The following is a 20,224-nucleotide window of genomic DNA, read 5'->3' on the forward strand; positions in this document are numbered from 1 at the left end:
AGTTGCAGGTGAGGACCTGGCCCTTAATTTTGAAAACATTTATTCATTAAACATCACATGAGAAGGCACCCAGATGTCTCCAAATGTTTATCTATTGCTGCTTTTGGGTAGTGGGAATACTTTTAGCCTTATGGCCTTCCAATCACTGGAACATACTGTGATTTTTCACAATGTTTATTTCAGTGTACCTACATGCATCTGTGTGTGTCCAGGTCACAGAACAGAAATTTAACAAAAAAGTTAAAACAGTAAATGTAAGGTTCTTTTCCTCCTAGAGAAAACTGGTTAGTTCATTGAACGGTATGATGCACTACTGGATTTATTATACTCAAATATACATTTTTCAATGGTTCTTGTGTAGCTTTCAGAGAGAGTTCTGACATCCTTTGGCAAAGTTTTATCTTGTGCTACTTCTTCAGATTTTCCGAACAAAGAATGTACAGAAAAGAATGGATTTCAGGAGAGAGAAAAAGCCTGGTTTATTTCTTCACACATACACAATTACGCAAACCTCATCTCAGTCCTCTTGAGCCCTTAAACTTTGATATTGTCTCAACAGGAGCCAATATATGTATTTTTACAAACAAACATTTTTTTAAAAGCTTGATCATTGTCTATGTAAGCCCCCAGATTTTTCTCCTCTCGAATTATCATTGTGAAGGGGAGATGAAGACAAGGAGCCAGGCAAAAAGAAAAATTACCTACCTACCTTCCAATAACTGGAGCTTTCTGAGATGTGTGGTCCCTATGGGCATTCCATTGAGAATTTGCATGCATTTCATGCACCTGAAACTGGAAGACTTTTACTATCGTCGTCTGTTGATCCATGCCTGCACCCTGAGTCTTCTCATGCTCCGAAGCAAGGGCGTAAGGGGCGGTGTGGATCGATTGCCTCTCCACTTCCTACTCTACTGCAAATACCTAGTAAAGGATCTGAAGTAGGCTAGGTAGTGGAATACTCGTAGGGACCAAACGTCTTAAAGAACTCTAATTATCGTAAGGTAAGTCATCTTCCTTCCTTCTTCAAGTTGTGATCCCTATGGGTATTTGCTTTGGGCGTCTCGTTGAGAAACCATGCTGCACTGCAGACTACAGGACCATTGTACTGAAGGATGTGTCTGCTGAAGACAGTTGTATTAGGGCATCATATCAAGTAAAGTTACGCACAGAGCCCCATGTTGCCACGCTACAGATCTTCAGGAGGAGGACACCCTAAAGAGAAGCCACCAAGGTAGCCAGGCCTCTGGTTGAGTGGGGCCTTACACTCCACCAGTCTCCACCAGCTCACAGCAAAGCAGAATTCAATCTGAGATCCATTTAGAAAGTCTCTGTGAGATTGCTTCACCTTTCATCTGCTCAGCAGTGGTAATAAAGAGTCTCAGAGATTTCCTGAAGGCTCTGGCCCTTTGCTGCTGGAAAGCAAAAGCTCGATGGATATCCAGAGAATGGAGCTTCTGTTTTCTATGGTGGTATATGCGTTGGGGTAGAAAACAGGTAGGTGCATACCCGATTTATATGAAATTCAGAGGGGACCGCTGGAATGAACTTGGGGTGTAACACCCACACTTCATCTTAGTGCTTGCCTACATTTGGAAATTTACCAAAATACCTGTTTGGGAGGTAAAGTGTGTCTACACAGGGGCTTATACTAAAATAACTATGCTGTAATAGCTATTTTGGTAAATTTTCAACTATAGACAGAAAAAACCCTTAGCGAAAATCTCGTGAGAAATTTAGAGCATAAATTTGCCAGTTTTTTACTCTTCTAGACAAACAAATTGCTACCAAAGAGAGAAATCTGAGGGCCAGGAACCATCAGACAACAGTGGTGAAGGGTGAAAGTGACACTCACAAAGCCAAGTTCAGAGTCCAAGGGGTCAACTAGAACACATTACCAACCAGTGACAAAACAAATATGCTACATGAAGGAAACAAGCAACCAGAGAGTGAGAACCCACAATGTGTCTTTTCATCTTCCCGCTGATGAAAACTAGGACACAATCTATTCAGGCAGTGGCAAAAATTAAACTGACATGAACCTTGCTGTGCATTACGTCCTCCCAACACCTGATTTAGGCTAACATGTTTTAATCTGTTCTGCAAGAGAAAAGGTGAATTACAATTCCTCTTTACAGGGAGATTCAGTTTTAAAAGCACTTTTTGCTGCTTGAATATTAGCAAACATTAAAGGGTAAATTTACCATTTTCTAGGTGCAAATGTAACAAATAGTACCCTTTAGAAAAGTTTAGACGATAAAACATACAAGACAACAGGATTTTCCCCCTGCAGCGTTCAAAACAATAGACATTTCTCTTTAAGTAATCACATCTGATCTGTAATGAAAAGCAAGTTCACTTCTAGCTACCATTAGTTGAGAAGTCTGTCTAAAAACTTAGTACACTGGAGCACGTGGTAGGTTATTCCACACCCCTCAAACTCTCATGTAATCGTGTTTTTCATTCAAAAAGAGTGTCAAGTTTTCCTTCCTGACAGATCTATGGACTTTACAGCATCCCACAGATCTTGCACTCCATTCTATTACCATCAAATACATCTTGTAACTGAAGATACAAGCAAATTAAAATTCACATTAATAGTTCTTATCTTCCCTTGCTCCTCCACAGGCCACAACACTCATACATTATCTATTTAATAACCAGCCATGACATGAAAGGTAGTGTAATTCAAGTGGTTCTAGGCAAAGAACATCCCTATATGGCTCTAAATTTCAGGCATAGCATTTGTCACAGGGCCAACTGTGATACAAGTTTTATGTTCCAGGGCACCTCTGGTGCCCTGACTGCTTTAAAAATAAATAAATAAAAAAATCCCAGTACACATAGAAGCAGTCAGTATATCAGCCAATTCCTATTTCAGCTACAGCCATCCGGTTAAAGTTTAAGAAGGCTTTAAGCAATTACTTTACAGGGCAGCAGTACTGCTATTCATAGTTTTTCAAGGACTCAGATCAAGTTTAACATGGGTGGGGGAGGGTTTCAGCTTCTGCTACTAAAATTTCCAGAGGATACTTTCATTTATTAGTTCCTACTGTCCCCCTCTCTTCTACTGAAAGGTTAAAAATACTAGCCCCCATCTCAGCTAAAAAATTCCTTTACACATATTTTTAAGATCAAGCTTCTCTTTACTGTTCCTGTTCAAGCCATACAAAATATTAAATATGGGCATTTTGTTCTGTTGGTGAAATGAATTCAGAACGTTTGCAGAAAAGAGTCGCTGACAATACAAACAGCAGTTATGTTTAACTAGTTATTTAAAGAGGTTCCATTCACCATATAAAGAAATCAAAGAAAGAGGCTGGGAAAATAAATGCAAGCAGCTACAAGTCCTTGTTGCTCATTCAGTTTTAAATAAAAAAACTGTTGCTGGAAGAACTGAGATTTTGTCCTGCAGCAAATGAGTAGAAACTTTCTAATCAATCGAACCTTTTTATTGTTTGACACTACAGATTTTAGTTCCTGGACTAGAAGCCAAACAATAAATACTGAAGGATACCAATAATAGATTTTGTAAAGACATATAAATCTTGAAAATTCACCTAATATTTACAGGCTGTTTTGAAGAGAAAGAGGAGCTAAATTAATTCTTCAAGTGACTTCCCTCCTGATTGTACATATAGTCTGAAATCTAAAATAGATATCTTATCACATAGCCACAACTGAACACACAAACTTACATTGGGTAAACAGTTCTACAACTTACACAGCAGCTCCAGGATAAAATTAACTCCAACACAGGAGAGCAGCCAAGACAACACCGACAAAGAACAATGTGTGTCCAGGGATTTATTCACTAAGTGAAAATCTGCCTCCTCTTAACAAGTTATTCTGCTGGGGGCGGGCACTGATAAAACACAACATAACGTCATGATTATATTAACCATACAAACCAATCCAATAAAGCTCATCTTAAAAGAAACAATGTTCTCTTCCACCTCCACCCCTTTCAAAGCACCGGTTCAGAGAGGGGGAAAATCTCATTTTCACAAGTCACTGCTTGGATTTTTAGCACGATCAAGTAGTTTTGAAAAATTACAAGTCTGCTATTCAAAAGCAGGACCAAGCATCTATTTAGTTCACATTATGAAAACTGCATTAACAGTACAAAAGAGATGTTTGCTTGTGTGTAACTTTACTCATGCGAGTAGTAGTTCCATTGGCTTGTATGGGACAACTCAGAGTGCATAAAGTTAAGCATATGCGTGAATTTTTACAGGACTGAGGCCCAAGCACACAAACCTTTGTTATAAAACTTCACATTAAAATACCCAATCAAAATTCCTTGATCCATTTTCCTTAAAATGAAAAACATTCTTATTAATATACAGTAGCAAAGATTTAATCCCCGCCCCCCAGAAAAGCACCTGGGTTAGCTTTATAAAAGATATTTGCATTACTATTTTAAATTTAGCATACAATTGAAAACCTGATTTATATGAAAAAATATTTACTGTAAAATTTCAATCATCATGTTTCAGATTTCAGTAAACTTAAACTGACAGTTTTCAGGTTTACCAATAAATTATGTTCTAAATTGAACATTTTGACCAAAACATGTAGAACTTGAGGCATAGTTATGCTCCTAGTCCTAGTCCATATTTAGGTGTCTAAAAAGTGGCCTGATTCTAAAAAGTGCTGAAAGCAAAGGGATTTGCTAAATGCTGAACACTTGGGAAAATCAGGCCATTGATTTCGGGGCCTACATATGGATTTAGGAGGCTAACTATGCAGCCAGTTTTGAAAATCTCACCCTTAAAATGTTTGAATAAAGTACCTTTCCTAGTAAGGAGTGTTTAGAGATGTCTAAACTGGTTGTCTGTTCCCAGATTAAGTTGGTGGTCATAGTCATCCATGTGTAACTTAGCGAATCCAAAAGGTGACTCAGTCTTTACAAGGAGTCTCATACATTCTAGCAAGTCTACATTGTCTTCCACATAAAGAATTAGTAGGGCAAAACTCGAGTTACAAAACGCATAGCCTCCTAAAGTCAAAGATAAAATTCAGTCCTCTCTTCCAGTCAACAATCCCTCACAGACAACATTGCTTTAATTATGTTCAAGATCCAAAATGCTATTAAGCTTGCATTATACTTGATAATTTACTTAAGAAGTCACATCTCTGTGGTTGTAGAGTCTTTCCTTTTGACTCTGGAATAGCTGATGACTATGTTCACAAGTTTCAGGCGTGAGAAAGCCTGAAGCACCTGGCACTTTCCTATTGGCCTTTCCATACCTATTAAGTGACATTGTTTTAATAATAAAGACCAGGGTTCAATCCTGTAGATTCTTACACATCTGATTAAAGATACTCTCAAGTAGCCCTAATGAAGGGACTACTCATGGTTGAATACACTATCACTATCAATGTTTGTAGGATTGGGCCCCAGGTTTGATAGGGGAGGGAATGCAAAATATCCACTTTTTGGAACAGTCTTTAGCATGTAAAGACAGAGGTGGATTTAAAATATATTCCTTATGTTTATCACTGCTGACCTTTTGACCTCTGGCTTGGTAAAACTCCAATATATATATATATCCATCTTGAAGTCTCATCTACCTCTTCTGTTCCAGCTGAGAAGTGAGAATTTCCAAGAATGAAACCCCAAACCCAACCCTAATTCCCACAAACTCCCACACAGTAAAAATGAATGAATGTACCCAGATTAAAATAATTTCTTACGTCTGGCTTAACAGATATATTTACTGCTAATCAAAAAATCAGGACTTCCAACTCCATGGAGTAACTCAGGCCCAAGCGCACAGTTGTCTGCAGTTGTTTTCTGTGCAACTTTCCACACGCTGGTCCTGTCACAGAGGTTATTTTATCCTTCATTTTAAAGTGCGTAGACAAAAATATCTAAACTTTTAGATCAAAGAAAAGTAAACAAACATCTTTAAAGTTTTTGTTCTGTTTAATCAACATCATGGACCTCAGTCATAGGAAAACTCATAATCCCAGAAAGGTTTTCCATCACGGTTAAAATAGGAGTATGTAATACAGCATACCACTGAAGAATGCAATGAATGAAAACAAAAAATTATGAGGAACAGATTTGAGTATGGAAAAACAAACTAGTTCCCATCAAAACTAAATATCTAGCCCATTGAAATATAAAAGGTTTTGGTAGAGTCTTCATCAAATCCATCTATCATAAATTCCTCTAACAGCTCCTTGTTCTAGACAAGATTCAACCATGGCATCTAAGTTACCTTGTAGTTTATTCAGAATCAACAAAAATATATTTCCACCATCCAAAATAACCCAGAATTGTGAAAACTGTCTGCGGCAATTCGTGCTCAATTCTGGGGCATGGGGCTGTATGGAGGAGAACTTTATCAAATTCAAGCCACACTCTTCTTCACAGACTAATAAGAAAAATTTACAATAAGAAAGAAGCTGCTGACTGCACCATCTGCTAATCCTGTGAGTCTACTAATGTTTGGGTTTCTAGAGGTATATTTTCCCTTATATTCATAGGGATTTTCTCTTCCGATACCTGCAGTAGCATCTCAAGATAGGAGAGAAGAAAATCACACAAAGTCCCTCACTTTTACAGCTCTCAAAAACCAGTAAAGCTTTAATAGAGATCTTAAAAGAACACCAGTAACAAGAGTGCCCAGAAGGAATGCCTAGCTGAACAAGGCAAGTATCGTGAAACAAGGGAAGCTGGGAGAAACACCAGCAATGGGTAGAGCCATATATAGACACTGATAAATGTTCAGGTTTTCATATTCCAATCTAATGGATGGTAGCTGATTTTTTTTTAAACGTACTGGTTTGTGCATCAGCAGCTAAACAATCCTGAAAAGGTTTTAGTATAGCATCAAGAGTAACTTCTCAGAATGGACAGTCTATCCAAGTGTTTATATGGGCCCATCACTGTAGTACTGGAATGTCTCACATTAGTTGGGAGCTACTAATAGATCAGTATGCCATATACAGTAATACAGTGCATTTTTTAAAATGAATATCACTGATAAAATCTCTAAAAGCAGACACTTTGAATCCAATTAAAGTTTAGTAGTTCAGTGATATGGGAATTTTCATTGTTTCTTTACCTAGCAAAATAATACTGGTTTAGAATACAGTTGTTGGCTAGGAAGGTGAGTCAGGAGATACTGTCCGTTACGGTGTCTAAAATGTCTGTTCCCTTATAAACTGTAAAACTATTTCCAACACACTTATAAATTCGTCTAATTACATTTATTTACTTAAAAGCAAAATTATACAAATTATTCATTAAAGAACTATACCTATCAAAAACTAATCTTATAAAATTTTTATATATAAAAATACCAACCCCCAAAGCCAAGCATTTAGTCATGATGCAAAAAATAACTAACATTTTATTAAGGGTAGAACACCATTACAGATACATTGTTTTCTTCAGATTAGAAAGACCAGCAGATTTCTTATCCACCTTCATCAGAAACACTATTAAATACAGAAAACTATATTAAACTTTAAGATTTTAAATGTACATGTCAGGCAAACTTTAAAGGCCCCCTTGCACATACTGATTATAAACAATGAGGCATAATTACATGATCATAACACATTAGGCAATATCATGTGTAGCTTGAAAATCACTCGGGTAGTGCAGAACATGGCTAGCTGTTATTTGGAGATGCTTCATACAGGGGCCAAGATGTTAAAAAATAAGAACCTAAAGTTACGCTTCTGAATAAGTAACCTGACTTTCAGAAGTCCTGAACACCCAACAGCTCCCACTAACATCAATGGGAGTTGCTGGCCATTCTGACTTTTGAAAATCACTATTTATTCAAGACCCAAACTTTAGGTAATTTTTGAACAGCTTGGCCAAAGTACTTAGCAGTACTTCACATCATACCCGTGCACCATGATCTCCAAGGGCTTCCCAATTCATTTTGAGGTGCAATTCAAGGTGATGGTTTCAACTTCTAAATCCCTATATGATTTGGGCCCTGGCTACTTTAGATCACCTCTCACCCTGCCTCATACTGTGGCTATTGGAATCAGTCCAAGTACCTCAGCAAACAGCCCCATGGTTTAGATGGGAAGAAGCTGATCACAAGCTCTGCTCAGTGAAGAACACTCAACTCTGGAACATGCCTTAAACCTTTGGTCATGCAAAGCCAACGTCCACTGGCCTACGCAGCACATGGCCAAGCTTATCCTGTTTGCCCAGGAGCTTGAAGAGGAACAGGGATTTGAGGAGAAGAGAAGTTGGGAAGTAAAAGTTTCTAGTTCTTTTGGGCTGAACGTTTTGGGAAGATTGATATCCAGTTCAATTTTTTTAAAGTTTATTTGATATTGACATGCACCTAGAGTACAGGACAGGAACATTTTATAAAGTAAATATATCCCGGGGCAAATAGAATGAGAGGGGACTGGAGTTTTTTCCTCAGATTTAAATGCACATTTATAATATTTTGTATTACAAGTTGCTTTGTTAAATATAAGCAAAGCCCGGCTATGCCATGTTCTGTAACTGGTACACGCTGAAAACTTCTCTGGGAATTCAATATGTTCCTATAAAAAGAAAATCTGTTTCCAAAATACAAAGAAGCAGCTATCCAATCATCAACAAAAATCTAAGTGCAGCGAACTCATACTTTTCTGAGAGTGAATTCAAAGGAAAGTCAGGGTTGTATTAAAGACACAGATGAGATCTATTTTTTCACATTTCCAGAACAGAGAAACAAGAAGTGTTATAGTTCATGGATGAAGGAGAAGAACAAAAAAAAAAAAAAAGTTATGTGCTGTACGTGGCACGTCCTCTCTCAGATCCTGCCGTCCCTGCTTCCTCCTATAAAGACTGGATCTACATTTCCCTCTTCTTTGCCCATGCTCTTCTCACAGGGCTTGGTCTCAGAAACATCCAGTGCCTGCAATGAAAACTTGAGCCAACTTCTTAAATTTGTGACTCTTCTTCATTCCGACTCATCCAACAGACTTCCATTTCCAAGAAGCTCCTCATCATGAGACCTGTATCTCAAGAAGCAAAATAGGAAACATCACAGGGGTGAAAAAAAGAAGGATGCACAACAACTTTCCTCTGTGTCTTTAATAAAATCCTAACTTTGATTTGAGGTCCTTTTAGGAAAAAGGACTTTTATTTCAAGACCAGAGAGTTCCAATACTGCCAGCATTGGGGTCAACAGTATAATCTCTTCATTTGAGCCTCTGTCCATGATAATATGGTGCATGGGAGGAAAGCTTATGCTATCCTTACATGCCCTGGAGGATGGGATCTATTGCCAAAGCCTCTGGATCTAATCTCCAGCAGCCAGTTCAGCTAAAAGAAATTGCCGACCTATCCACTGCTGAACAAGATTTAAGTTCTTTCTATCCAGATTCCATCTGCAGGACCCCCCAGGAGATCTAGAGTTCTCTGCCACAATCATGGTGGAAAACATATTACACACCCCCAAAATGCAAATCTTTCCTCTAGGTTTGCCCACTGTATTTTCTCTTTCTAAGCCTGTCTTCTAGGGGTTTCAGAGTTCCAGGGCACAGCATTCTGATATTTGTATCTTGTAAAACACTGGTGCAAAACAAATACGTAACTGCCACCCAGGCATGTGTTCCACTGACCTTAGAGTAATCTAACCATGAGGTTACAAAGGATTGTTAGTCCACATCCCAAAATAAGTGTTGCAGGCTTCTGATCTTTTTGCTAGTAGTTCCCCCGATCTACCAACATAACCCTCAGTTTCATCTCAGCTGGTTTACTCTCATCCAAGTCCTGAGACCAACCAGACTGCAGCACTTTCCAAGTCCAATGAGAGGAAAGTATAGCAACGAGTCACCCAGAGACTGCAGACACCCTAACCCAAAGTGCCTCACTGTCTCACATAGACAGTGAATTTGAGTGGGTGATCGGACAGAACTCTGCAACGTCCCCAGTCACAAACCCCTTTAAGGCAGAGGAGCAGTTACCCAAAACTGCTCTCTAATTCTTTCACAGAGAACAGAACAGACACTAAAACAATTCCATCTGTCCCTACCAGGGGCAAGGTCATCTTTAAACACACATCAGCACCAAAATCCCTTCCCAGGAGAACCACAACACATTCCACCTTATCAGTTGCCATCCCAAATTCCTCAAATTCCAACTCCCATGAGTCTAACCTCCTGAGATTAAATACAAATCCCTCCTTCCCTCTTTAATCTATTTAATGATAGCATTCTAGCCACACAGGGACACTTTGCCCCACAACAGACTGCATAATTAACATCCCTCAACCTGCTCCAAATGACAGAGCAATCATGCCAGTTCCTCTTACACCTCTAGTAAGAAGGGATGAACATAGAGATGGGTTCTCACTCTCTATCACCAGAGGGCTTGTGCTTTGAGCCTTGTAGATTACAGTAGATGAATGTGGCTCGGGACTAATGCTTGAATGGATACAGAAAAAAAACCTTGTGATCTGTTCTCAGTGTCCTTTCCAGGAGTCATTTGAGAATCTGCTAGAGGAAAATCACAATAAATCCCAAGTGCTCAGGTATTACAGTGTTGAGGGCCATATAAGTACCCACGTAGAAATATATTTGCTGAGCACAGAGCATGAATCATTTCTGTGGATTTCTCAAGAATCTCAGGTTATCCAGAGTTGTTTTCTTCAAACAGACTTCTGATACAACCAATCCTCAAGTTCTGTGCCTCGACCAGCATGCCATCTCAAGTAACATGCTGACTGAGAAGAGGGCTACCACAGAGTTCAGGAGTTTAGCAGAATGCCACAGAGCAGAGGCAGACAAAGAGGAATTTTCACCACTGGACTGAGAGGTGCACTTTCCTCAGGTCTAACCTCACCAGCCAGTCTTCCTGCATCAGGGTGTACCTTAAAACATGGATCTTCCACCATGATATGTAATTTGCATAATGGGAGAAACTGGTATCTCTCAGTTTTATAACGGCCATTAGTCACACACACGTCCTATTCTTTTTTTAGCACCAGGAATAAACTGCTTACAAAACTGATCTAATTAAAGTATTGTTTTTTTAAATTGCCATCTTCACCTGTCTCAGTGGACACAGGTATGTCTGTCTGTATCCAAGAATCTCAATGGACACAGGTCTCTGTGTGTGCGCACACACACATGCATGTATAGAGAGTACAGGATATCGAAGTACATTTTTTGAACATTATATGTGGAAAGACACCCATAGGAAGTATCTAAGGATCTTGGAATAGCTGAGCCCAAATATATAAGGTTTCAGAGTAGCAGCCGTGTTAGTCTGTATTCGCAAAAAGGAGTACTTGTGGCACCTTAGAGACTAACCAATTTATTTGAGCATAAGCTTTCGTGAGCTACAGCTCACTTCATCGGATGCATAAAGCGGAAAAGACAGTGAGGAGATTTATATACACAGACCATGAAAAAATGGGTGTTTATCAGACACATTGTAAGGAGAGTGATCACTTAAGATGAGCTATTACCAGCAGGAGAGTGGGGTGGGGGGAGAGAAAACCTTTCAAAGTGATAATCAAGGTGGGCCATTTCCAGGAGTTAACAAGAAGGTCTGAGAAACAGTGGGGGGGGAGGGGGAGAGGGGAATAAACAAGGGGAAATAGTTTTACTCTGTATAATGACTCAACCACTCCCAGTCTCTATTCAAGCCTAAGTTAATTGTATCCAATTTGCACATTAATTCCAGTTCAGCAGTCTCTCCTTGGAGTCTGTTTTTGAAGTTTTTTTGTTGAAGAATAGTCACTTTTAGATCAGAAATCGAGTGACCAGAGAGATTGAAGTGTTCTCCGACTGGATTATGAATGTTATAATTCTTGTCGGAGAACACTTCAATCTTTCTGGTCACTCGAAAAGTCACTTCAAAAGGTTTTCTCTCCCCCCACCCCACTCTCCTGCTGGTAATAGCTCATCTTAAGTGATCACTCTCCTTACAATGTGTATGATAAACACCCCTTTTTTCATGGTCTGTGTGTATATAAATCTCCTCACTGTATTTTCCACTTTATGCATCCGATGAAGTGAGCTGTAGCTCACGAAAGCTTATGCTCAAATAAATTGGTTAGTCTCTAAGGTGCCACAAGTACTCCTTTTCTTTTTGCAAATACATAAGAAGAATCAAACTCTGTCCACTACCTTGAAGCTCAGACCACTGAAGACCTTTAATGATTTTTTTCAAGGAAGGGAAAAAAATTTACTTACTAGAGGGCTGAGACCAACTTCAACCCTCATTGTTGTGCCAATACTGCCAGGAGGATCCTCTAGCTCAGTAAAAACCTGCTGGAACTATTAGCTCTATTAGTGTGCTCTGCCTTACTCTGACCATCAAAAGAATCATAGAATCATAGAATATCAGGGTTGGAAGGGACCTCAGGAGGTCATCTAGTCCAACCCCCTGCTCAAAGCAGGACCAATCCCCAATTTTTGCCCCAGATCCCTAAATGGCCCCCTCAAGGATTGAACTCACAACCCTGGGTTTAGCAGGCCAATGCTCAAACCACTGAGCTATCCCTCCCTCCCCCTAGTAACCCCTTTTCTCTCCTGCCCTTTCTGAAATCCCTAATGTTGGACAGAACACCCTTTAAAGTCAGCGTGTACTTCAAACAACAAGGGTGTGTTCTTGTATTTCTTGATAGCCTTGAGAAAACTAGTCTGCAAAGAGCAGCCTGCTTATACAAGATCCTAGTTCTTTGTACATGTGTTATATTACATGTTTGTATTGCAGTAGAGCATAGAGCAATCCTGGGCTCCATAATTATATAAGCGGTTAGTATTACCAAGAAGACAGATAGTCCTCTGGACCCTTTCTTTTAATACCACTTCAACAAAAGCTGTCATTTTTCATTAAAAAAAATATATAGAAAACTGAGCCCACTGTGTGCAGTAGCTTGTCTTGTAAAACTTCAAAGGACCCCTCTCAATCCTTCTCATGGGAATTCTATCCATCATAGCTGATCACAAGAACTGCCATATCAGATCAAGTCTGTGGTCTGTCTAGTCTATAATCCTGGCTCTGACTGTGACCAGTACCAGATGCTTCAGAGGAAGATGCAAGAAATTCTATAGTGAACAATGATGTAATTTTCCCACAGGAGAAATTCTTTCCCAACCTCATCAGTTAGTATGAAGGTTTATATCCCTAATTTATGTTTAATCCTATTTAATATAACTCTGAGTGTTCTCATTATCTATATAAATGTCTAATCCTCCTTGTAAACTCACTAAGCTTTTGGCTTCAATATCATGTGGCATGAGTATGCACTGTATATCAAGGTTTTTAATATACTGCTTTTCAATTTAATTGAATGTCCTCTTGTTCTTGTAGTGGGACAACAGGTGATGCTATTTACCTTCTCTATTCCCATTCTTCATTCAAAGTCTCTCCATGCCTCTAATAATTGTCCATCATCCACCACTGAAGCTCCATATTTCTGCTGTATATATTTTTGGATGGGGTGACCCTGCCTGAACACCATCTTCCAGGTGAGCATAAGACACTGGTTTATACATAAACAGCCCACTCAAACTTTAACAGAGGACACTGGATTTAGGCACATTTCCCTTCTTTTCCAACATCTTTAACCGAGTAACAGATCATCCTAAATCCCTTAAGCTCTATCAAGGACTAGTAACACAGACTGGGGTAGAGTGAAATATAATTCCTCTCACTCTCAATCCAGAAGAACCTGATGCCCAAAATTTATGAGGCATGTATTCAACCAATTGCTTCTCCCTCTGGATGCACTCATAAGTTCACCTTCCAGCTTCCCCCACATTGTGTATCAGTAACAAGAGTTGGTTTCTAGAGAAATTACCTTAAAATACCTTCCTTAAAAACACTTGCCCCTTGTCCTCCTTTCCCTCCTGCCAGGAAGACCAACAGGTTGCAAGGAATAATCAATAATGGTCCTGGCCCTTCCCCACTGCCCTTCCCAAACTAAGAGGAACAAAGGTCCAATTCACAGGTTGTAGCATAGTGCTGCTCCCAGACCCCACAACCTCATCCACAATAGCTGAAATTCAAGCAGAGTAGTTTAGTGTTGGGCCCTCAGGACATTGCTATTGTCAAAGCAGAATAGCAGTAGTGATGGAGAGCTCTGCTGCTGTCAGCTGTGGCAGAGATACTCTTAGGAGCAGTAAGAGCAACACTGGTTCATCAGTTTTAGGTCATTAATGGACTTAGAATGCTAAAGCTTTGGTATTTGCAGAAACAGAGTCAGGATAAGGAAATCTGTTGCAACACATAGGAGAGGTAGCTTTAGCTGCTGCAATTTTCAATAAGGTGTGTTAGACAAAAAGTTGTATTTCTTACACTCTATATTTACCTAAATCAGAATAAAAAATCCATCTTCCACATATAGGTCATGTAAATGTATCAATTAGCACAGTTATGGACATAAATTTTTCAAAGTCTTGCCCATGCATCGACTTCTAACAATGCACAGCTCATTACCAAAAGAAGGAAAATCCCTGCAAGTTTATTTAGTGGCCCCACTGCTGTTTAACACGGGAGACGTGGGTGAAGAGCATAGCTAAAGACAGTCAAGAACCCCCTTCTCTTCCCACCCCCAAAAACAATCTAAGCCCTCCTCTTCTTCCAGCCCCATCCTTTCTTCATCTTAAACACTAAAGAAATGGATGTGGGAGGCTTATATCAGCTCCCAACTTGTGTTCCTAATCTAAATTTTCCATTGAAGTTGAGCTACAAAAAATATGCCCTTTTTATGCTTAAGTTTTCTATCAGATGTCCATAACATGTATTTACTAAGGCTAAGCTACTGCTTGATTTCATAAAACTAGTGTCACAAACTAATTCTGATATTGTTCATCATGGCCTACAGCAATATCTGAATATAGTAAAAGGGAGTAGGCTAAACGCACTCACAGCTCCATGCTGGTTAAAGTTCATAACAGCTGCTCTATTCATGGAAAGACATCTGAGAAACATGCCATAAATAAAATGATCACATGGAACTCCCTTGCACAACCAGTGTACATCTTTCTATGCAGGAATTTAGACTTCACACCCCACAGTGTCAGTCAAAAACATATTACAGGCTATTCTTTCCGAATGATACAGGCGATATTTTAGTAAGCAGTACATCCATTTGGTGTTCAGTTCTAAAGATAACTTTCTATTCTGCATTACAAAAAAAAATGTCTCTAAGATTACAAATGTTGAGTGCTGTATTTTAAAAACCATCACTAACAATCTGTGGAAAGGGGTAATCAGTCTATACAGTTGCTGACTATATAGGTGCTGACCCTGCCAACACTTATGCACATGCTTTATTTTACACATGAATGTAGTCCCACGTGTACAATTAGGTACATCTGTGTGTGCAGGACTGGGGCCCTAGTCAGCACCTTGATGAGACTACCCATGTGTACAGTTAAGCATACGTTTATGCAGAATCTAAGTTTGTATTTATATACACAAAGTTGATTTTGCTTCTATCTCTTCAATTGCACTAAACCCTACTAGTTTAAATCAACCCTCTTCAGATTTCACCAGTGCTAAACCAGTCCTCCTAAAATGTGTCATTCATAGATCTCTGCCAGGGAGGAGTTTTTTTTTTTTTTTAAAGGGATGTGTGGGTGTAATTGACAAGAATGCTGGATAAGTATTTGAAAAATGGGAGGTTTTTCAGTTTTGAAAAGGCTACCAGGTTTTGCCACTGCATATCTTAAATTAATAAAAAGGGCTTACCTCAGAAATTTAAAATTTGGTTTATTGTTTTTCTAATTCAAGATTGGTTCCTTTGACTATTTGTCAAGTCTGTTAGTCTTGGAATTTGGAATTATTTTTATTAAACTATAGTAACACCCTCAATTTTATGCATTCCACACAAAGGTCAAATGAAGAGGTAAGCTTTCATTCTTTAAAAATATCTAAATCCTAGCCCTTTGTCTTGCCTAATACCCTTCATAAAGATGGATAACACTCCCTACTGGCTGGCTAAATGCTCCCCCAACTTTTCGCCCACTGTGGGAAACAGCATTTTTGATTCCCCCATCTCACAGCAGCCAAAGCCCTTCATTCTTTTCTACTATTGGTATCAGGATCTTTTCCTTCCTTACACCCTCTGCTGGAGCAGCAGCAAAATCTTCCTCCCTCCACAACCTCCATCAGACATCTGCCCTAGGCTTCAGTAGCTCTGCCCCGCAGTACCATTAAGCTTTCAGTGCCTTCCCCTTCAACATCCCTCCCAAATGAGAGGGAGTCCGCAGAAAGGTAGGAAGGAGTGTTTGCGCAGCATTCACCATCTGCAGGTGACTCCAGGAAACACCCTACACCTTATACCACTTGTAGAGTGGGACTGGAAAGCAGATGATCTTACCTCCATTCTCATGAGTCCGAGGCACTGAGCCTTCTCTTCCTAAACAGCAGCTGTCTCACGTCCACATCAAAGACTACATCTTCAGTCAAAGAACCACCATGTCAGAGAACCAGGTTACAACATAAGGGCACCTCCTACCATGGTTAAAACACAGTCCAATCATGTAATGTGGACAGAGTAGTCTTTTACTCATCTCCTCGAACTACTGGCATGACCAAACTGAGACCTGGAGTGGTCAGTCTTGTAGCCAGGTCTTCTCACACTACTGTTCTTACAGTGCATTGGGCCAAAGATAGAAGTGAGCTAATACTCCTGTGTTTCCCTCCAACAAAAGTTACTTTCCCGCCCCCCCCCGGTAGAAGGCATGTAGAGATAGAGTCTTATTCTCTCACATGAGGAAGGTAAGCAGTGGCAAACTCTTCAACTTTCCCCAGCACAGGGGCTGAGCAGCAGCATATTCACCTGAGTGGGGGCATGCAATTGTATCTTGCCCCATGGCTATGGCACTCTTGACCTCAGTGGAATTTTAAAAGAGGGAGTCATGCTTCAGGAAGCAGAGAGTCATGAGACCATGACAAGCCTCCCTACTGAACACATAAAATTAGGCTGCTTCAGAAGGGGAGCACACTGGAGCCCAGCACGATCAGCTGGGCTTCTGGTCAATCCTGCCCATTCATATATACATGTAAGTAAAATTACCGAGTTATAAAAAGATTCATAACAGTGTCAAAAGGAATCACCATGACTAAATAATTTAAGGTTACAATTTAAGGCCTTCCACACAAGGCATCCGGGGCTGAAGGCGTCATTAATATTATTGATTTGTATTTCTTAGTGCCTAGGAGCCCCAGTTATGGACCAGGACCCCACCGTGCTAGGTGCTGTAAAAACACAGAATAAAAACAATCCCTGTCCCAAAGAGCTTACAATCTAAGTATAAAACAAGAGACAATAGATGGATGCAGACGGGAGTACAAGTAAACCGTGAGACAGTACTGTTCAGCATGATGGGCTGTGGTCTTATCAGGATTGTCTTCCCACTTTCAGAGCTTCCAGTGTTGTTGGGCAATGTAAGTCATGCAGAGGTTTCTTCTGTGGTTTTTACAATGTATCACGTGGAGTCTTAAAACCAAGTTCTGACAGAGTTTAGCATCTGATAAGCACCATGCCCTGGAGCTCCTGTGCCACACCATGATTTTTGTATGGCTTTTGACACAGTCCCACATGACATTCTCATAAACAAACTAAAGAAGCATGGTCTAGAAATTACTATACAGTGGGTGCACATGTGCTTGAAAGATTGTACTCAAGAAATAAATCAATGGTTCACTGTCAAACTGGGACAGCATATCTAATGGGGTCCTGCAGGAGTCAGTAGTGGGTCTGGTACTATTCAGTGTTTTCATTAATGCAGTGGTTCTCAACTCCGGTCCACCGGTTGTTCTGGGAAAGCCCCTGGGAGGCCGGGCTGGTTCGTTTACCTGCCGCGTCCACACGTTCGGCCGATCGTGGCTCCCGCTGGTCGCAGTTCGCTGCTCCAGGTCAATGGGGGCTGCGGGAAGCAGCATGGGCCGAGGGATGTGCTGGCCGCCTTTTCCTGCAGCCCCCATTGACCTGAAGCGGCGAACCGCGGCCAGTGGGAGCCGCAATCGGCCGAACCTGCAGACGCAGCAGGTAAACAAACTGGCCCGGCCCGCCAGGCACTTTCCCTGAACAAGCGGTGGACCAGAGTTGAGAACCACTACGTTAATGGCTTGGATGATGGAGTGGAGAGTACACTTATAAAATCTGTGGATGACACCAATCTGGGTGAGACTGCAAGCACTTTGGAGAACAGGATTAGAATTCAAAACAATCCTGACAAATTAGAAAATGTGTCTGAAATCAACAAGATGAAATCCAATATGTGCAAAGTACTACATTTAGGAAGGAAAAATCAAATGCATAACAACGAAATGGGGAATAACCAGCTAAATGGTAGTTCTGCTGAAAAGGATTTGGGGCTTATAGTGGATCACAAATAGAATACGAGTCAACCATGTGAGGTAGTTGAGAAAAAGGCTCTGGGGTGTATTAACACAAATGTCAAACAGCAGACCTGGGAGGTAACTGCCTTACTCTACTCAGCACTGGTGAGGCCTCAGCTGTCTCCAATTCTGGGCACCATACTTCAGAAAACATGTGGACAAACTAGAAAGCCCAGAGGAGAGCAACAAGGTTTAGAAAATCTGACCTATGAGGAAAAGTAAAAACAACAACTGGGCATGTTTAGTTTTGTGAAAAGATGACTAAGGGGGGACCAATCATCTTACCACAGACTTCAAATATGTTAAGGGCTGTTATAAAGAAGATAGTGATCAATTGTTCTCCACATCCACTGAAGGTAGAACAAGAAGTAAAAAGCTTGATCTACAGGAAGGGAGATTTAGGTTAGATATTAGGCAAAACTTTCTAACTATAAGGGTAGTTAAGCTCTGCCAAAGGAGGTTGTGGAATCCCCATCATGGGAAGTTTGAAGAACAGATTGGACAAACTCCTGTCAGAGGTGGTCTAAGTTTACTTGGCCCTGTCTCAACACAGGGGGCTAGGCGCAATGACCTCTCAAAGTCCCTTCCAGTCCTACATTTCTCATTAGGTGTAAACTGGCATAGCTCCATTGATTTCAATGGAGATATGCCAATTTACACCAGGCTGAGGATGTGACCCTATTAATTTTAGCAAAGCCTGAAATATGCGTATGTGTGTGTAAGAGGGGGCATATTTCAATTATTGTAACTGGCAGAGTTCATTAGAAAACTTAGAGCTCCTGCAAGGTTTCCAATATGATTGTGCTCACAAACAATACAAATGTGTGGTTTCAGAGTAACAGCCGTGTTAGTCTGTATTCGCAAAAAGAAAAGGAGTACTTTGTGGCACCTTAGAGACTAACCAATTTATTTGAGCATAAGCTTTCGTGAGCTACAGCTCACTTCATCGGATGCATACAGTGGAAAGTGTAGAAGATCTTATTATATACACACAAAAAGCATGAAAAAATACCTATTAGCTATTACCAGCAGGAAAGTGGGGTGGGAGGAGGTCTTTTTTCATGCTTTTTGTGTGTATATAATAAGATCTTCTACACTTTCCACAGTATGCATCCGATGAAGTGAGCTGTAGCTCACGAAAGCTTATGCTCAAATAAATTGGTTAGTCTCTAAGGCAATACAAATGTGTGACTCCTAAGAACCACATTTGCAGCTTCATTAAATTTATAAACTCTGCCGGCAGAATTTAGGTATGCACAATACTAAGCAAAACCTCCCTATATTTTAGTTATGACCAAAAGATTATTTTTTACCACACAAACAACGGAAGTGCTTAAGTTAGGATCATAGAATCATAGAAGGTTAGGGTTGGAAGGGACCTCAGGAGGTCATCTAGTCCAACCCCCTGCTTGAAGCAGGACCAATCCCCAATTTTTACCCCAGATCCCTAAATGCCCCCCTCAAGGATTGAACTCACAACCCTGGGTTTAGCAGGCCAATGCTCAAACCACTGAGCTTTCTCTCCCCCTCCCAAGGATAGTTAAGATTAGTTAAGATTATAGGACCTAATTTTCAAAAAAACCTTGCACCTAACAGCTTCTATTTAGGCATCTAATTAAGTGGTCATTTTTTCAAGAGCCTCAGCACCTAACAACTCCCCTGGAGAGCAGTGAGAGCTCCTGGATGCTGAACAATTTTAAAAATCTGACCTGTAATTTACAGAAACTAGTCAATGTTTATAAAGTACTTTGAAGGCGGAAAGCACTACACTTGTTAAGTAGTACATCAGTTACCTTAGCTCTGTTACTTTTAGCATTTAATTCAATATTCTCAGACTGACAGTATCACTTCTTAAAAAACCCTAGAGTTGTGTGCAAAAGC

General features: G+C 40.2%; 1 protein-coding gene across 5 annotated transcripts in view; it reads right to left on the bottom strand.

Annotated features, from left to right (window-relative positions):
• SLC20A2 (solute carrier family 20 member 2) overlaps positions 1 to 20,224 on the bottom strand; it is a 73,756-nt gene that overhangs the window by 48,599 nt on the left and 4,933 nt on the right. Inside the window, exon 1 of one of the 5 annotated variants that reach the window (XR_012668007.1) lies at positions 3,696 to 3,844. The exons of 1 other annotated variant lie outside the window; for it this stretch is intronic. The gene's annotated coding sequence lies outside the window, so the exon portion shown is untranslated. Of the gene's footprint in view, positions 1 to 3,695; positions 3,849 to 20,224 lie in introns of those variants that run through there. 3 more of the 5 variants (XM_048846640.2, XM_075127434.1, XM_048846638.2) reach the window with 3 other exon arrangements.

The sequence above is a fragment of the Caretta caretta genome, chromosome 4, assembly GCF_965140235.1.
Source record: "Caretta caretta isolate rCarCar2 chromosome 4, rCarCar1.hap1, whole genome shotgun sequence".
NCBI lineage: Eukaryota > Metazoa > Chordata > Testudines > Cheloniidae > Caretta > Caretta caretta.